Genomic DNA, 20,099 nt, shown 5'->3' on the forward strand with positions numbered 1-20,099 from the left:
AGTGTTTGTGCCACTGAAGGAAAATGTGAGACAAAAATGCACTATAATGTTACACAATGCAGCTACAGGTTTACAAATAAGACGGTTGTAATGAGTCAAAATGTAGTAGATATGAGCAAACTACTACAGGGTAAGCTAATGTTGCTCTGCTGTATAATTAGCACTTATGTAAATTACTCCTCCCTTTGGCCGAACACTGAAAGTAACATTTAAATGACGTTGTTTTAACAAACTGATTAATGTGTGAAAATAAATGACATAAAAGCACAGTTCAAATGTCATTTAACTTTTCATTTTTTGTCGAATATAAGCTTTAATTTCGTCAGTTGGTACCTGGCTGCGGATGGATCCCAAACCTTTATGACGGATTCTTATGACAGAACTAATCCTACATCTTTGATTCATTGTCCGTCTGTTGCTGCTGTCTCCGCCCACTTAGAAACGTCTTCACACCACGCTATCGGTTCCCAAACAAACGAGTGCCAGTTATAAAAGACAGACAACCTGAAACAGTAAAAGAAACGCAGGGCAAACACAAACTAACTCGTGTCATTAGTGCCTACCGTGCTGTAACGCCGCTGTCGCCTCATGCAACAAGTCTCTTCGTCCAGGAACATGAATTTTACGCCTTCCGACCCGTCAACGTGTGCTCCTTCTACTCGTCTCGCTTCTAAGAGACTTTGCCACCGATAAACCCTAAATTAAACAAAAAACAAGCATAAGAAACGCTTCTGTCTGCCCAAAACTTTTTGAAGCACGCAGCAGAGTCGGAAGGTTACACTATATTGACAAGATAGATCCGCGTGTGCGCGCGAGCTGCCCACCGGTATCAGATGTACCGGGCACGAGGAAACTGAACCCAGGAGAGAATTAATATGATAGACTGTTATCAGTAACGGTTTTTGAAGAAAAAATGAAACAGCTTGAAATTATATTAACTGAAAATAAAAATAAAGCTTTGCAAAAGAAAAAAAAATAGGTGATTAAAATATTTAATTCAGCTTCACAATGTGTATTAACAACTCTCTTCATTTCTTGTTACAGAACTTGAGAGATGATGAGTTATTATTTGTGCTTTCGTGCATGAGTGTCTATCGCTCCATTATCCTTCGGACATGAACTACAGCGCCACCCATAGGTTTCACCACAGCAAAAATACCCCTCAGGAATCTCTCAAAATATAAATTCTGTAATTGTCCATATGCAAATATAAGATAAATGAGTTCTAAAGAAGCAATCAAGGAGAAAAAAAAAACATTTGAAACAGAAATTGAATATATTTTCTAGAAGATTTCTAATCTTCTTTTACCTATCTAAGGATTTTTGTGCCTAAACAGTTAAAAAAAAAGTTCATGTAGGTAAAAGAGAAAATATAAACTAAATAATAACTTATAAACACACAAGTCCCTATGATAAGGGGTCTTAAAGAGAAACTGCTTCATCAGAGCTGAAAAAATAATGACTACACTGTCAAATGTACAGTGTAACCTTTTTTTTTAGTGGGAATATGGCACAACTAATTTTGAGGTATATATATTGAATAAAAAAGGTCAAATGAGGGGAGAATTCAACAATATTTGTGGTATCAAAACAAGTACAGCTCTTTATTCTGTAGGTATTGTTGGAAGAAAGAATAGAAGCATTACACATGAATATATACCTAACTAACTGGTATTCTAGTGTTTCAAATCTATTTCTGCTTTGAATGAATGCAATATCGTACTTCTGTGAATGGCCTCCACATTGTAAAGCACTCGTCATATTACTCCTTTGATAATATCAGCTCATCGGGCTGTAAGATTGGATGGACAGCAGTTAACAGCCTTCAGCAATACATCATAAGACAATTCTGATGATTTGTTGCATCAATTGACTCTCCCTGTAATCTCATTTGGGTTGGAAAATGCACTCATCCAAAGGTTCCAGTCCAGGCCTTCATTTCCACAGAGCAGCCCACACACCTTCTGATAACGGGGTTCGAGTGGATGCAAAGCGCCACGTATCCTTGAGAGCATTTTTTAATTTCTTGGTGCTCCATCTGTTGAAATGATAAAGTGCAGCCATAATGGAGTGCAACAAGATTAAATTAATCAGGTTTGTCCATTACACCGCCGCAGGCTCTTCACAGATGATTGCAATTTTCTCTGTCAGGCCCATTATTGTAAGATCTGTTTAGTGGCTTGATGCAATTAAAATGGACTTAATGTAAATTTAACAATACAAATAACACTTCTGTCTGTGTATGTTTGAGAGGGGAGCGGCTGCAGGGTCCTGAAGTGCAACAGTAAACACCCACTGTAACCATTTTTAACTTCAAACAAACCAGAGTGCTATTTGATTAGCGCGGACGCTGTGATCAATAACTATGTTTCATGTTTTCATGTTCTCTGTGATGTCAAAGGATCCTGTTGCACAGACCACCCTTGTCCAGACATGGGCAGTAAGGAACACAACACCTTCCACAAGCGTATCATGATGTCCATAGATCATTTGAACCTGCGGTGGAGGGGGGAGTTTAATGGAGTCGCTCTGATGAAAGCGTATAAAGTGCACGCCTTTACTCTCGTGTATGAATCTCAGGGTTCACTCCAGTAGGTGAGGCAGACTTGAGAGAATTTTTTTATTAATTTTTCCCAGAGCTGATCTAATATTTTCCTGATTGGTTGCTTCCTCCTGCTGGATCAGGTCACTGCCAAGGGACAAAGCCTACAGGATGTGTGCTTAACAGGAGGAGATCTCGGCCTAGCTCCACAAAGCTCCCAACGCCACTTAAACACGGGAACGGCGGAACTGTCACGCTAAAAATGTCAGATGCTTTTTATTCTCAGCACCTCTATAATTTTTGATTTATGCCACACAGTAAAATAAAACAATGCTCTGATGCTCCTCTCTGCTTATAGATACTCCTACACTCCTGAGGACTGGGTTTCTGGGGGTACGAGGCATTTTTCATAGAACTATCTGGAACCTCTGCGCAACATCTGTTTTAGGTGATTTCACTGGATTTTAGGCGGCTGAGCTGTAGGTTATTGTGGCTAAATGAAGAATTACCATAACCAATCAGACAATGCACTTTATTACATTATATGCTGCATTTCATATTGAGGTCAGGTGTTTTATATTAGCCTCCTATCACGTTACACGCAGAGTGAAATAACCCAAACTGGAGAAAAGTGCATATTTTCCCTGATTAATAAAAAGACAAGGTGATAGTTGTTTTTCTTTAAAGTATTTTCTTTTCTCACTTTTTTGAAATCACACGATGAGGTTAATAAAACCTTTGCCCCGCCAAGGTACTCTGAGGAGGTACAAACAGTGTTGGAGGTATCTCTCACAAGAGGTACATTCCAGTGGTCATGGCAGGCCAACAACAAGTCAATCAATCATGTTTTGTACTCCAGTAATTTAGCAGGCATCACCCTGTCTTTCCTGTTAGCTACAGGCACAACAGTGATATATGGAGAGAAAAGAAGGACAGCAATGACGAGCTGAGGACCAGAAAACATTATAGATTCATCCATCCCAAATCACAATCCCATTAAAAACTTAATCATGAAAATGCCAGTCTTTTAGATAAAGGGTTAAAGTGTCATTTTTAGCACTGATATTTTTCTTTGTAATAAAAAAAAAAGTTTTTTATCACTTCCAAAACTTATCCAGAAGCAGGGATTCCTTTTTCATCTTGTTTTCTTCCGTGGTGCGAGGTATGTTGAGAGCGACTTGACCTTCATCAATCTGTTTCAAAGAAGATTCTGGCCTGTTGTGTTTAAAGTTTTATGTATTTAATAGCGTGTTATGTGGGAGGTACCCTGAAGTCAGCACTCTGTGAGTTGTCACAGAGTCAATCAGGAAGCACAACAAATGCAGTCAAGGCAGTGATAATGAACGTGACGCATGGCGTTCAATGTGCGCCGGTAATGGAATACCAGTTTGCTGATTCATCAACAGCCATGCCTTTCACACATTGCACAATCCAAATGACAAGTAAATCAAATATACATATTGCTGAACTAGATAATGCAGTAGATCCCCCAGGTAGCTGAGTAGTTAGCAACTTTAGCCTGACAACCATCTGTTGTGTTTGTTTACTGTTAAGTCCTGTTTGACTTCGGAAGATTTTGTAAGCTTTGCAGTTTTGAGATTCAGGACTCTGGTTTTTGGTGAATGAAATCTTTAAGAGTGTAGTTTCCTGTGACGGCCAAGTTCTATAAGGAAACAACTCTTTAGCCTGTCATCATTTTTTGTCATGTGTGGGGTCTCACATTTTTATTTTCTGTAAAATTTTATAAAACCTTTCAGTGTGAGCCAGGTTGGAGGAGACCAGCAGAAAAAATCTTGGAAGCCTGATTTAAAAGGCAGGATATGATCAAAAATATATTACAAGACACAATATGCATTAGAGTGTAGATTAAGTATGTTTTTAATGAACTTATAATATTGATCAGAAGCAATGTGTCATTTTAATAATTAATTTGGTCCTTGATTTGTTTGAGTTGCTGACATCCTGCCAACAAGTGAAATATTTTGATACATTATTCTGGTGGTATACGCCCTCAAGGGGAAGCCTGTACAGTTGCCAAATCAAACACCCCTGCAGGTATGCAGAACCCTGAAAAATGCACTTCAATCTTTCCTCTATCAGCGGTTACTCGGAGAGGAAGCACGGCCAATGTTTGAGAGTGGAGTGCAGAAATAATGAGCCGTCCACTCCAAAAAATGTTTAATACAAACATACAAGCACCAGGACCAAATGCCAAAATCTCCCACAAGAAGAGCTTACGAAGGCCAGGTCCAATGGGAGAACATAAAGTATGGGAAATTTGTAGCAGGGGGAAGTACTCCAAAACTGCTCGGTACAATTACTCTGCATGTAAGGATCTTTTTAAATATGTGATGAAGAGAGCTGGCAGTGAATGTAAGACCTCTCCTTACCCTTTTACTCAGTCAGAATGGTTTATGAGATGCTCCTCCTGATTGAAAAAGGCATCAGGACCTTGCCAAAGTTGGCAGTTTTTTATTATATAGAAAATTTTCTTCACTGCAGGGAGATATGTTACCTTTTCTGAGTTTTCACTTTAAAAAAACAAAACAAAAAACTTTTAGTGTTGTAAATCAAACTCACTTATGTAGGAAATAATGTGTGGAGGTAAAAAAAAAAATATAAGAAAAAACAGGCATGGTAAAGGTTACCTTATTGGCTTGTCTTGGGTGTAATATGATTTGACCGGTGTGCCATCTGCAAGCAACCTCTTAAATCTCATCCTTTACTTCACACTGGCACCATTTTCTGCCAGGTTTGTCTTACATATCTGTGGTTTTATACAATAACTGGTGAATGTTCAGACAAGAGCACATCTTGTAAGAACATTAAACATGTCAAAAAACTTGCTTGCAGACTGGGTGTTTGCTTTAAAAGCATTTATGTGCACATTGTCATTCAAAGGTGCTATCTACCAGGAGGTAGTGTTTCATGATGATGTAATAATTTTCTTTTTAGGGAGGAAAAGTCTTATTGGATTTGTAAAGCATCCACCCTGCTGTTTCTTAATAAAGACAAAGTAACCTCTGCCATAAAAACAGGTCACAGCCCATATGGTGGAGCTGACTTAATAATAAACCTTCACCGGGACTTCACTGTATTGAAAATATCTATACCCTGAAGTGGGAAACATGCATTGAGTAAAAATGTGTTTGCCTCATAGCAATAGGTCAGCTATAGGTGTGGTTGAGTCCGCAGACGGATAGTGATCATGTGGATTAAACTGCATTTAGCCACACTTGTCTCATGGGATTTTCCTTGGCTATGTGCAGGCAGACGCCGAGCCAAAGGCCAGCTTAGTATTTTGACAGCAGAGCCAGAAAAAACAAAAGTGTTTTGCTTTTCCAATGCAAAAAAAGGAGGCAGAAAGAAACGAAGATGTAGTGGAGAGAAACGGTAGTCCCCTCAGCCACTGCCTTACTCAATCCATATGCGAGGCTTAGAGGCAGGAAATACCCACAATTCAGTGTAATCAGGGTAGAGGCCGCCTATACCCCATTGGAACAGACCTGGTGGAACTGATTGGGCACCATTAGGGTAGGCAGAAAATAAATGTGCAGCACACACAAAATGTTACATTTTCATACAGGCAATCAAAGTAATGGTAGGGAACAAGGTCTATCTCCCATGAAAATGTAAGTAGAAATGGATTTGTGAAGGTTTGTCTGTATGATTTTTGGGTTGCCCTCGAAGCTAGCAGCTCCAGTTTGCTGCCAAAAGGGATGTTAGCACCAAGAGTGTACAATTACCTTACTTGGAATGATAAGGTGTGTCCCAATTCAGGGGCAGCATCCTTTCAAAGGGTACATTTTAAAACCAATTACATGATTTGACTTCGACTGTCCAGTTTAAAAAGCTACTTCAAATGCGGCCAACAAACTCTCTTTTTTTTTTTTTTGCAAAATTGGCATATCCAGTGACTCTTTGAGCACCAAGCAGTTAATCTGTTTCTAGGATGCAAGGGTGCTGAAAGTGTCAACATAGGCTCTGCAAGTTCATGCATATTTTTTCACACTTACAGCTACTTTTTTTTTTTTTTTTTTTTTTTTTTTTTTTTTACAAAATTAGCACTTTATTTTGTTTTTCTACATAACTTACTCACAAAAATATTTGTTTTTTGAATGCAGCATGGATATTTGATCTACAAGTGAAACTTAATCAGAGAAATTAACAGTGCTCTTCCTGTTGTATGACAGTTATTTTTACATCGAGAGAGAACTACTGCAACATATTACAACACTTCTCTAGCATACTAGCTGTAGCCTTGTGTTCTCTAAGCTAGTAACTCTTTTTTTTTGCCAAAATGAACAAAAAGTGCTAACAGCACACATTTGCTGTTGTTTGGATTCACACATTTTCACGTTATGAATTTTTTGTGAAGAAACGCGTAAGGAACGGCTTTACACTCTGTGGGCTTTAAATGACAAATTAGCCTTTCTATTTCTGTCAGTTGCATTGCTATTTTATGAACCATCTCTTTACTATAGCCCAAATATTTCAACCACCAGCAGAACTTTAACAGGGTAAGTGACAATGTTCCTTCCAAGAGTTGTCTGACAGTCCAGGGGGTTGTTTCATATTGAGGGAGAACTGCTGGCATGTCAAACCATAACAATACTTCTCCCAAGCTAGCATGCTAGCTGTAGTCTGTGTCAGAACTAGAAAGGGGTTTCCCAGCTTAAGGAACAGGGGCTGGCTGGCTTGTTGTCTGTAAAGCTTGACATTAATGGAATTTGACGAGTCTGCATGTTTACTGATGGTTGGTTTTTGGTTCTCCCCCTTTTTGAGGAATTATTGGGGAGGGTTAAGAGAAACAAGGGGAACGACAGCTGATGTGGTTTGGTCAAAGGGAAAGGGAACATCTGCCTTTGATTTAATGTGTGGCCCAATAAAGAACCAAAGCACTGGTGCAATATCTGTCTTTTTCTCTCTGACTTCTTGCTCTTTTTTTTTTACACACACTTCAAAAAAGCATCTTTTTGCCGATCATAACGCAGTGCAGGATTTTCTTCATGATCACTTTTCCTATCCTCTGCCCTGTAAATGTAAACACTGGCCGTTATATTCTGACTAGGGGCGAGGGCTGGAGTAGTTAAATCCTTGATTTGTACCTCTTGAAAACTCTCACAAGTCCCCCGTGCCCCTCCACCCCCGCTCTCCACCTCCTCCTACACAATTCCCAGGTCAACAAAGCTCTCAATATGAGGCGCGTCTGGTCTACTGTGACAGCATATGGTTATCCACTCAAGGTGTCCGGAGACACTCGTTCTTAATACTTTTCCAATAAACAATAGAGCATGCAGCACATTTAATCAAAGCAGGAAGAAGAACTGAAGAAAAACAAGTGTCTTTAAGTGTCATTTGGCTTATAATCTAGCATCTCCTTAATGCTTGTAATGTTATACATATTGAGCAAGTTGGATCTGACTATGATCATTTTTTTCTCCTCGTCTGCAATCACAGTATCCCTCTTTTGCAGTCAAGCATTTGGCAATAAAAGCATCCATACTGTAAACACCCCAAATTGGAGACTGATTACATCATATTTTGAAATTGGGGGGGCAGGATGGCATCATGTGACATTTTATGAGTACTGTCAGTTATCTTTAACAGACACTAACTATGGAGATGATGTTTGTTTTAAGAAAATAAGTGAGTGATTTGCCTGTTAGAGGACAATTCCTGTAGAGCTCAGTGCCTGTGAGCAGATGTTTGCAGTGTAAACACGACGTGGATATTAGAATGACGTAAACCCAGAAAGTCTGCAGTCTGTTACTGCCACCTCTGCTGCCGAAGTTTAACAATAAAGCTGATCTGATTCCATCACAGAGAGTCCTCTCTGTGATTATATTGCCTGATAGGATGATAGACAGATACTGCCCATCCTGATTTTGAGTGTGTACTTTGGTTGTTATGGAGACAGAGAGACAGGCATGATGGAGACGTGTGCTCAGACTGATAGCATCTCTGGAAGGCAGTTCCCCTGGGTTAATGGGGGAGTTATCTTATTAGAGCCCCTCCTCTGCTCCACTCCTCCTCTTTCTGGCACAGAGCACCCATCATTGTCTGTTTTCTCCTGGAAGGAAAAGAAGCTAATGGCCTCTGGAGCGCAGAATGCAGCCAGAGGCCGGACTGTCCATCAGGACCACCGGCAGAGTGTCTGTCAGCTTGGCTGGATGGTTGGCCTGGAGTTTGTGGGCAGTGTTAAAAGTATCTACTTTTAACCTGTTATGATCATGGTTACTTTAATGGTATCTTTAATGTCTAACACTATATTACTGTAATGTTGCATTTTTCACAACACCATTGGTATTTTGTTGCTTAAAGCTCCCCAGAGGACTTTTGAAAATGGAAATGAAACAGACTGATATGAAAAGAGATGCTTCTTTATAACCTAAAATGACTTCTTGACAGGAATTACACATGTCCAGGATACAGTCATCACAGGGGAACAGGATAGAAAGAGGGAGCAAAAATCACTTTAATCAGAAGCTTTTTACAGGAGCTTTAAAGGTGCAGTGTGCAGTTTTTAGCAGCATTTTGTTAGACTTAATGGAAATAGAATGTTATAAACTTAATTATGTTTATTTGTTTAGCCTAACTGCATCAAATCCATGATAAAAAAGAATTTAATTACAAGCTTAACATCAGAATTTTCTAATGCTATGCAGCAAAAGAGGGGCTATTTCACCATGTTTGATAATGTTGAAATAAATGGTGAGATATTTCCTTAATGCAGGGGCTACAAGAATAATCCAAAAGAGCATTATTTATTTTTCATTAAGTCTAAATTATTAAAGTGTCTTTTCTTTTTAGCAACATCTTCATGTGGTAAGATGTAAATCTGGCTCGAGTAAGGTTTACCGGCAGAATAATTATCTTTGATCCACCTCTCAGACTCATGTCCATTTTTCTCCAACCAACCCTCCATATCCCTCTTCACCACTTCTTCCTTCCTCACTGCTGTTTTCCAGGATCGATAATTCTTAGCGGGTGCCTTATATTTCCTCTCAACACACATGCAGGGCCATGAATCACTGCTATGCTTCTCGGACAGGAAGGATGCTTGGAGCAGAAAACATCTCAAACAAGTGCAGGTCAGGTGGAAAGGTGAGGACAGCTTAACGAACTGTCCCAAATAACATTCCCTCTTCTATTGCTTCGTAAAAGACTTTTTTTTCCCACTTTGGTGCTCAGTCAATGGATGGGTAGGGGGTATAAATTAGAAAGCAACATTAAACTGTCAGTAGACTGTGAACAACATGGACTGGCTTTACAGACAGGAATGCGCTTTTGAGACACCAAACTAAGCAGCTTGTGCTGCTTAGAGACACGTTAATGAAGAGAAGCCCAAGAATTATTTAAAAAGTGGATTTTTAACAGTATTTTCTTCAAGTGTGGAGTTTTTGAATAGACTTTTAATATGTAACTACATTAAAACTGAAGATTAGACTTTCCCTTTACCTTTTCTTGTCACAAACTTTTTTAAGGAACTTTATAAATGAAGTTTTTATTCATTTTATGTAATCTGTTTAAATCATCCTCTCTTAAAGATGCATGTGTTCATCCCTTTGTTCTAAACTTAAACTTGCTGTTGTGTAAATCATCCTGCCCCAGCACTTTCCTCCTTTTGCCGTCAGATAAAGTATTCTTACTGCACATATGTTCGATAGTGAAAATCAAAGGAAGCCATCTTTGAAGTTTTCAGGAACATGCATCTGTTGTGTTCGCTCTCTTCTCCAGAGCTGCCAGTTATTTCCCCACGGCTCCTGAATGCAGCACTAAGACATTGACCTCGGCCTCAGTAATGGCCCCTCGGTGGCCATCCTCCTTCGCTATGACCATCTCCTGCATTGCTGAGTCCTGAGGTGCTCGACATTTTTACGCTGTAACTTATGCAACTCAACCAGCAAGGGTGCACTTGAAAGATGTTACAAAAGTTAAGGAAAAAAAGGGAAGGATGCGGACAGTCTTTAAGATCAGAGTCAACCGGGGCCTGCATGAGGATTGCTCGGTTCAACAGTGATCACAAAACGTGGTTCAGGTTTTTCAGAGCTTCAGAAGTGATGTGGGGAAGGTGACTCACTCTCAGCAGGGGAGGTTGATATATGGAGTGAGAAGGGAGACAGTTTGAGGCTCTTTGAGGGGTTTATGCGGAAACTTCTTGGACAAACTCTCGCAGCACCGCGTGTGACCTCGTGACCCATGTTCAGTCAGGAGAAGAAGAAATATTTTTACTTTTTCCTCAACAAAAGATGCCCCAAAGCAATAGTGTAGCACCCGCCAAGGCTTCGGTTTATACTGAAAGCACGAAGGGAAAAAAGTGTTAGACAAGAATCACGCTCTGTGTAACCACATATTTAAAAAGTTATCATGTCCAATGGGGCATGCAGTCCTTCTTGGGCCTCAAATCAACTCGTTTTGTTTCTTTAGGAGGTGAATAGTCGCAAAGTGGGGCCAAAAACAAACAAATAGCACAAAAAGTATAAAGTTTGATGGGTTTTTGTGCCATTAATTTATGATTTTGAGTCAGAGGTATTTCCTGGGGAGGCCTATGTTTTTCCTACCAGGCTATAATTGTGGTGATTTACACCAACGGCTACAGAAACATTTAATTTCCCCCTTACTCTGCTCTTCGCTGCAGCACAGGCAGCCCATTGTGTGTCTGCATTTCGATAAAGAATACACAGATAAGTGGAGACTGGTAGCAGACAATGGCTTTTCTATTGCAAGTGTGTGTAATCGTCTTGTGGAGGGAGGCACTGTGTTTTGGCAAATTGCATCAGATTCATCAGGCTATAGGCATCCCTTTTCCTGCTCGCTCCTCAGGTTTCCTCCACCCCATCACAGTGAGGGAGCTTTACTATGCTGCTTGCCCTCAATAGGCAGGGCCGACACTAAGATTTCAGATGCTGGCCAACTTCTCAGAGGGAACAGGTGTCCCCTCTGTCTGCCTGTGGTCGAGGTCCCGCACTGGAAGCATGGGAAAGGGCAACCACCGCAGAGGTTCTACCCCAGTGGACAGGTAACAGAGAGCCTTTCAACTCTGCCTGAATTCAACTAAATTGGTGTCCTTTTAGAAACCACGGGAAGCAGTTGGATCTACCAAATAAAGAGCGGAAATTTGCAGAGTGGTTCCCAGTTGGCTCAAAGAGTATGGGACTGTAACAATGGGAAAGGAGAGAAACTATTTTGATGTGTAAATTAGTATGTGTAGATTAAAAACTGAGGCTTTGCCCAGGACTGATAAACTTTATTGCTTGATGGGACAGACCTGACAAACAAATCACTGACTGACATTTGCTGCAGTCAGACACATTGATGACCATTGTTTCAGGTATTACAGGTGCCATTTCCTTGGGACAAAAATCTCTCTCTGACTGGAAGAGGGATTGATAGCTGGTGGTGGGCAGGTCATTTTGAAGAGAGATCAAAAGAGCATTAGTGTCAGCCCTGAAGCAACCAGCTCATCAGTGTGACCTGTGAACACAGGTGCAGGTGTGGAGGAGGTAAATATCTCAAAGGCTTTACCCCTTAAACCAGCAAGAGTGGGGGAACTGGATAGTGGTTTATTACACAGCAGCTTTCTGTACAAGAACCACATTAAACAAATCATGTATCCTGGATGCAAAATCAGCATCAAAATAACTAAATGTACAGTCCACAAAAACTGAGCACTTTAATTCCTTTGGAGCAAACCAAATGCCAACAAAATGATACAGTATCCCAAAAAATCACAATAAAATTCCAAATTTCCACGAAAATTATCTGTGAATTCCACAAATACCACATCAGCAGAAATAAACTTCTGGCTAGAACGCAAGGCAGAGTCATGTATCTATACAGTTTGCAATACAGTGATTTAAAACTACTGCTAGCGAGCATCTCCTTACCGGCTAAGGCCTAAGTCAGATAAGACACACGTGTATTACATATATTACTTCATCATCAATCAATAATGCCATCTTTTTCAATTAGTGTAGCTTGGCTTGACAGACACAATTTGACTCTAACTTGTCCCTCAGCAAATTAAAGAATAACCTGTGAGCACCAGCCATGATGTCAGCGTAAATGTTTGTGTGGGGACAGGGTGAAAATGGCTTGAAACGTCATAGACCTGATCATTTTTTTCATTTTTTTTAACTGGCAAAATCAGGATTGGACAAAAATATATTCCAGATTCGGTGTCCGATTTTGAGACATTACTCTAAAAAAAAAAAAGTTCAAGCAGTAGTTAAAACCTTGATATTAAAACACGCAATGTAATATTTTGTATTTTAAAGATCATGAAAACTGCTCTTTAAAGGCTGTGTGATGTTACAGGGCGGTCCAGAAACATCAAAAAGAAACCGTTTTTATCTTTCTCTATGGTACAAAAAACCCCAAAACATTCAACGTTCACTTACTGAAGCTATGCAAATTTGACTGTGATGACAAGAAAGGCCCAGGATGCTGAGTTGGTGAGTATATCACAACCATTTGATTACTACAGTACAACATGTTACAGAGAAGGGGTTAGAGAAAAAATCAAGAATCGATACTGGGATTTTTTGTTTGACAAAATCAAAATCGTGATTCTTTGTCAAATTTTTTTTTTTTTCAAATTCATTAGTTCAGTCTCTGTTTATAAACTGGATTGAAAAAAAGTTCACACTTTTCTCCAGCAGAGGGTGAAATGTTTCTCTCTGACTCACATTATGTGCATTTTATGAGAAATTATGGCTCCTGATATAGTCTGTGGACATTATCATCATCATTTAACTTTTTTTCCATGGTCTGGTGTTAAAAAGCAAACTAAAAACCGCAAAAATCACAAATATCGTTAATATCGAAGAATTGCAATTTGAATTGAATAAGCACCCCAAAAATTGTAACACAATCGAATCGCGGGAATAGCGTATTGTCCCAGTCCTATTATAGAGTGCTAAACTAGAGCATAGGCACTCCATGTTTGATTCTAGGCTGAAAACACGGAAAAGAGCTGAATGAGAAACAATTAATCCATTCAAAATATTTATCAGACACGGTTGTAATGAGAATACATGTTGAATCTTTTGACAGATTCCACTTTCACACTAAAATACTGTCATAACACAAAACCTAATAACCAAATTTCCCGGCTCATCATTATGTCACTTACAGACACTAACAGTCCTCCTACTTCTTTCAAAATAACCAAAGGTAATGAATAATTTTAGTGCTGAACAGTTTTTAATTTTTACTCTCACTGACAACACTTCCTCAGCAAACCTCTCACCCATACATGTAGCCCAACATAGACATCTAAATCATCAAAGTCAAGCATAGCCTGTAGGAAGCTCTGGGGTTACAGAACAAAGGCGTTTGCAAATGTCATGTGTGACCTCCACGCTCACATTCTGCACAGTGATAATATATATCGATGGGAATGCCATTAAAAAACAGTTTGGAGCTCCTCCTGGATTCATTTGCACTGACCCAGAATGCAGTATTTTCTTAACACAAGCAGCAGGCTGCTTTGATGTTATCTCCCTATCCAAACAGTGGAAGGCCTGCTGCCCCCGCCCCGCCTGTGGCCGCGGAGGATGGCGTCGATTAATCACAGTGAAGCCTGCGAGGGCGCGCTCATAAATCGCCTCGCTGCTCCTTAAACAGGAGAGTCCCAGGGCGCAGCGCCGTCATTTATCAACACTCTCCACTCCGGATGAGGAGTAAATAAAACTCTGAATTTGTAACTGAGGGAGAAGGAAGGGGGGGTCATGCGTCCTGGGATGTTGAGCATATCAACTGGTGTAATGGTAAATAAAGAAATGCCTAAACTCTGACCCCTGAGCAGCCATCAGTTTAATTTGTTTATTTACTGAACATTTTCTTTGAATTCCTTCTTCTTTAAAATTAAACCTCACGAGTTATTCATCAGGCAACTTTTACGTAGACTAAACAGTTATTTATGCAGCAACTGAACTTAAAATGCTGCACAAAAAATCTTACTCTATCTAACCCATTTGACTTTCCTGAAGCCTTGTGAATAAATTTTCACATATTTAACACAGATTCTTACCTTTATCAACATTTGACCAACAGGGATGTCAGGAAAACCTCAAAAATGTCTGCAGACATGATATTTCTATTAGATATTAACTGGACTGATAATGAAATACATCTGAAACTATCAGGAACACATTCAAGCCCAGTGATTTTTAAAAGAAACACCAAACATTTAAAATAAAAAACGAAAAACCTAATAAGATCGAAATTAACCAACTGAAAATAATTCACAAACCATACATTTTTCTCACTGATGTATCTTTACAGGGCATCTTTTGATAACCTGGTTCAGCTGCCTCTTTTGCAATGCAGCTTGATTGTCAGATGTGAGGCAGAGAAATAAATCGATACTACAGCTGCATAATGTTTCCCTCAAGTGGAGGTTTGGGTAAATGCATTGGTTTGGGACCTAAAACTGTACGCATTGTGCTACTTTGTGCATTCCTAGCTACATGTTCTAAGTTGTATAAACTTAAAGTCTCACAAAAGCATGTGGCTTTCAGTCAGGTTTAAGGCATGATGAGTGGTATCAATTTGGAAAATATGAAAGTTTGAGGATTTCATGATGAGGCATGCTTTGCAGTAACTGTCAGTAAGATCGATCAAACTCTTCTCCATACACTCTGAAGATAATAAAACATGAATACAAGTTAAAACCGTTTTCCCAAGATTCTTTGTTCTGACGGGCTGTGCATGTAAACATCGCTCCCAGTGTCCGGCAACACTGGAGTTCTGTGAGAGTCTGGGAGAAGCAGCAAAAAGCACTATCTCCGTCATCAGCACTCACCAGGCCTGTCCTCACACTGGCAACCCCACAAAGCCTGCCCGGAGACAGATGACAGCGCCACAAAGACAGCACAGGTGGCTGGCTACAGACCACCTGGAGCAGAAAAGCTCAACCACACTAAGAATTCTGGGAGACAACTGTGGTCAGGGAAGAAAATTTGGGGGTGGGAGCAAATTATGGAGGAAGTGAGGGGGTGGACAAAGTGAAGAGATAGGAATGCCTTCCTATCGTTTATTTCCTCATTTGGGGAAAAGACAGAGTTGTGTGGCAAAGTTCTAGTCTTTAATCTAACAATTTCTCTGAAGGAGGGTTTATAACAGTACAAAATTACTGAGTTGAAGCTGTTGAAATTTGGTAAATATGCTTCACTACTTGGTTTCTGTGAGTTACAGAAGCTTTTTCATTCCACTCTCATTCCTCCATGGTACATACCAAGCCAAAAGAAGCCAGTTAGCATAAATTAGCTTTGTAAAAATACCAAAACACTGTAACAACAAGTTACAAAAGTGTTCATTGACCTGTTAGCCAAGCTGTGCCTTCAATTTCAAACCAAGCATGGAGAAGCTAGGTTGCAGCTGGTTGAAGCACATATTTTACACACATTAGATATCACCTTGTGGACACAGGATATTAATTTGTGTGCGTGAAACGTAAAATAATCACCTTTGCAAGACTTCAGAGGCCTCTGATAACTCTCATGACTTCCCCCTGGGAAGAGGGAAACATTTCCTTTTAAGTTGCTCAAAAAGTTTGAAATACACCTTTTTTGTTCCAAAGATGAGTCACATTGTTGTAGCTGATAACAGGAACATTACAAAACTTCTACTATTTCACGATGAAAGGCATTAAAATCCTTTTTGTTGGTATTTTTGAATAATTTGTTTTATGATTGTTAAGTAAAGATAAGTAAGTGACACCTCTTTCCACACAATTATTTATAGTGATGGATAAGCTCATCAAAGTTTACTCTGATCCATCACCAACACCACTGAAGGACTTGTCTCAAATGTCAAAATAAAGCGGCTTACATCAAATCTGACCCCTCTCTCCTATTTCCTCTAACAATACCGTTTAATAACGACATGGTCCGTCACGCCCTACATTGGGATTACATGCTCTCCTTTTAAGAGTTCTTTTCCTGACCAAGATGAATCTCTCTTCAGGACTCTTATTCATGTCCACCTTTGAACTGCAGTAGATACTTTAGTGCCGTGACCTCTATTCATTCCCCTTCATAGAGTGCCGTGAACATTTATCCAGACGCCACAATCCCCATGGATCAAATTCTTTCAAAATGATGGAGAATTTTTTCAGGCCAGTGGGTCTTTAAAGCTGAGATAGACTTTCAGTGACGTAGAAATAAGTTGGACAGAGCGCTGGTGTGGGAATGAATAAAAACACATAAGTCTGCTCCTCCAGCAGTAGCACATGTTTGATTTTGTCCCCCTGCTATTGTCTGTACTTTTATAAAGCCCCATCAGTTACCACAGCACCTGCTGCTTCAAGGGCGCTACATTCAAATACTGTATCAGAGCCATTTTCTTCAAGATTCTTTATGATGACCAGGGTGGGCAGCCTGAATGCTATGTCATCACACTCCTGTGTTCCTGACTGTATTAAAACACAGCACATATCCATGCACTAATACTACATGAACCACTAACGTAAATAGTGATGGAAAATAGGACAACATTGTAGAAAAGACAACCAAGAAAAGATAATAGCTAAAGAAGAAATGTACAGCATGCTAGCTCATGCTCCGGTCAGAGAGTTCCACTGTTCCTCAGTATTTGTTCTTTCACAACATTAGCCAGGGATTTCTCATGCAGCTATTTAACAAATAACAGCTCATGGTTTAGCAAACTGTTGCTGTTGTTTTGCACAAGAATATCTTACAACGTATTAGTTACAACTAGATTATGGCTAATGGTAGAGTTCAGTCATATTTTTGAAATTAATGGAATTCCTAATATATCTTGCAACACTACTTAATTAGATGTGCTAGCTGTCAGTGACTTCTTAGCTAGAAGATAAACAGAACAAGCTTGTTTTTTGCTAACCTCAGCAATCTTCTCTACAGCCACTTCTAATTATGTAACACTAGAAAAGTGTTGTACACTGAACTAGCTTGTTGTTTTATCAGTTAGTGCTTTTGGAATGCTAAGACTAGCAATCTTCTTACCCTGGCTAGCTATCAAACATATTGATGTTGTCATACACCATGGATAAGAATCTATTAGCTGTCATCAGATTAAAGCTAATGCTAACATTTCATTACTCTTGAGCTTAAATTACTTTGGAAATGTTCTACTTTTACTGAATTGTGTAACAGACAATGTGGTTATAGGAGCTCTGAGTAACATTTAGCTTATTTATTGCAACATTTTAAGATTGCTAACATTGGCTTTTTTGGCAATAGCTAATGGGCTATTTGACAATTTAGTTTGACAGCATATTTTGCAACCTACCTGCTACTATTATACAGATGCTAGTGTTAGCATTCAGCAACATTTTAACTAATGTTTGTGTATAAATTTAGGCTTTTATACCACATCATGTAACGTTATCAAATGGAACTAGCTTCCAAACACATCCTTGCTAAGACCCTGTGATTGTTAAGAGTACGCTGGCTCTTATGAGCTATTAGAGCTCCTCATTGTGGTTTCACAAAGCCTGAAATGTGCCCTGATGTTCCTAAAAGGTTTTACAGTCTAAGGTTCACTTTCTTATAAATTCATAATCAATGGCAGGAAAATGATCTGCGGATTCCCCAACATTTTTACATGTTCAGTTCAAACTTCAAGACAGACTAGTAAATCTTAATTTGACATCCATTTATATTTTTATCAGAACATCCCCTGTGTTCATGCCCAAGTTTCACCTCTTCAGGAGCTCTTCACTTCTGTGCTGCAGCAGTAGAGGACTTGCACTACCAGGGTCCCAGCTACCTAGTAAGGACCCTGCAACTCCTGCATGAGGCCCACAAGTCTGCAAGCCTCCTCAACAGCTGTCATGAAAACCAAACAGACACTCTTAATTGGTGTTCCAGACTCAAGGAAACTGGACTAAAATATTTGCATAATTTCACAGAGGACTGAGGAAATTGTTAAAACATGTGAGCCCTGGCTGTTGAAACCCTATACCTGTAGGCCGAGTGGCTCTTGGGTGCCACCCAGCGCCAGTGTTGCCAGGATGGAGTGATGGGGAGGGAGGCGAGGAGTGAAAAGGTCACACTGGCTGATCCTATTAGAGTGTCTCACCTTCTCATACTTCTCAGAGCCAGAGAAGACCTGACACAGGCTGAGCCCAGACTGCAGTATCAAATGAACACAACACTGCCTGTTACTTCTCTCTTTTAAATTTACATTCAGTGTAAACATAGATATATGTGCATTTTACGCTCATTAAAACCTCCATATTCTTTTTATTAATGGCAAGCTATTATAGTTGTGCTTTTTTTGCAGCAAAGCAAGTCAAACAATTGGTCTGAAGAGCTGTAAAGTTGGTTCCTGGGTGTCCAGATTGAGGAAGACCTGACCTGGAGCACCAACATATACATAATAATCAAGAAAGCAAAGCAGAGACTTTACTTCCTGAGACTCCTCAGGAATAACCACCTGCAACAAAAACTGCTTTTCACCGCTGCTCCATTAAGAGCATGCTGATACACTGCATGTGTGTGGTATGCCAGCTGCACAGCAGCAGAAAGTCAGGTACTCCAGAGGGTCATCAACACTGCCCAAAAGATCATCGTCTGTCCCCTCACCTCCCTGGATGAGCTCTAAAACTCATGGTGCCAGAATAAAGCCCACAATATCCTCAGCAACCCCTCACACTCAAGACATGACCTCTTTGAATTGAAGATTCAGAACAAGGAAAACAAGGAAAACAAGGACAAACAGACTGAAAAACACTTTTTACCCTCAAGCAATAACTTCACTAAATGCAAAATAATGTTTACTGTGAAATAAGTTTGAATGCACTCTGTGTGTAGGTGTGCTGCTTTTTATTTAGTTGTTTTCGTGTGTTTTTATTTAACTATTTATGCTTTGTTATCTCTGTTTCCTGTCTACACTTACACTTCAGTTTTGTTGTACATTGTGCAATGACAAAAAAGATCTATTTATTCTATTGCAAGGTATTAACAAGTGAAAACAGAGAAAAGACGCTTTGTTTCCCCATTAACAACCTTTTAAATTAAAGTCAATAAAATGATCCTTCCATCTCTAAAATTATCTAAACTTTCAGAAATATGGCATCCCCTTCTTTTATGATGCAAAACAAAAATTCATGCAGAGCTGCTCTACAGTTCATTTAAATCACCACATGCCCCACATTTCATTTCAATTCATGGTTGAGTTTCAATTAGCAAAAAAGGCTGGGAGGAAATTTGAGGATTTGGAGGTACTGGGAGATTTAACTGAACCATGAAGTATGCATTAAGGTAATTAGGCCATTAAATGAGGCAAGGTTTAGAATAAAAAGTGGGGTCAAAATGAAGTAAAACAGTATGGACTGAATAGACAGAATAGATTAAAACAGAAAACAATCGGAAAAATAAAATTAACCTTGCTATTGTGACATGTTTAATGAAATGTAGCAGATTGTGATAAAGTAAAGCATCCTGTGCCTCCAGACTTTGATGTTCTTTCAGTAGTGTTAAAGTAAACTGGTTGATATTAGTATTAGAGCATCTAGTCCGTATCCTCCTCCATCCTGGTTCCCACATAGTGAACCAGAGATGTG

General features: G+C 39.5%; 1 protein-coding gene across 8 annotated transcripts in view; it reads right to left on the reverse strand.

Moving 5' to 3' along the window:
• eya1 (EYA transcriptional coactivator and phosphatase 1) overlaps window positions 1-20,099 on the reverse strand; it is an 87,276-nt gene that overhangs the window by 65,477 nt on the left and 1,700 nt on the right. For 6 of the 8 annotated variants that reach the window (XM_074693636.1, XM_074693635.1, XM_074693633.1 and 3 more), the window contains exon 1: window positions 564-838. The exons of the other annotated variants lie outside the window; for them this stretch is intronic. The gene's annotated coding sequence lies outside the window, so the exon portion shown is untranslated. Of the gene's footprint in view, window positions 1-563; window positions 839-20,099 lie in introns of those variants that run through there. 8 annotated transcript variants of the gene reach the window in all.

This window comes from Halichoeres trimaculatus, unplaced genomic scaffold (assembly GCF_033239565.1).
Source record: "Halichoeres trimaculatus isolate MK-OKI-2021-1 unplaced genomic scaffold, fHalTri1.1 fHalTri1_scaffold_18, whole genome shotgun sequence".
In the NCBI taxonomy this organism is placed as follows: Eukaryota; Metazoa; Chordata; class Actinopteri; order Labriformes; family Labridae; genus Halichoeres; species Halichoeres trimaculatus.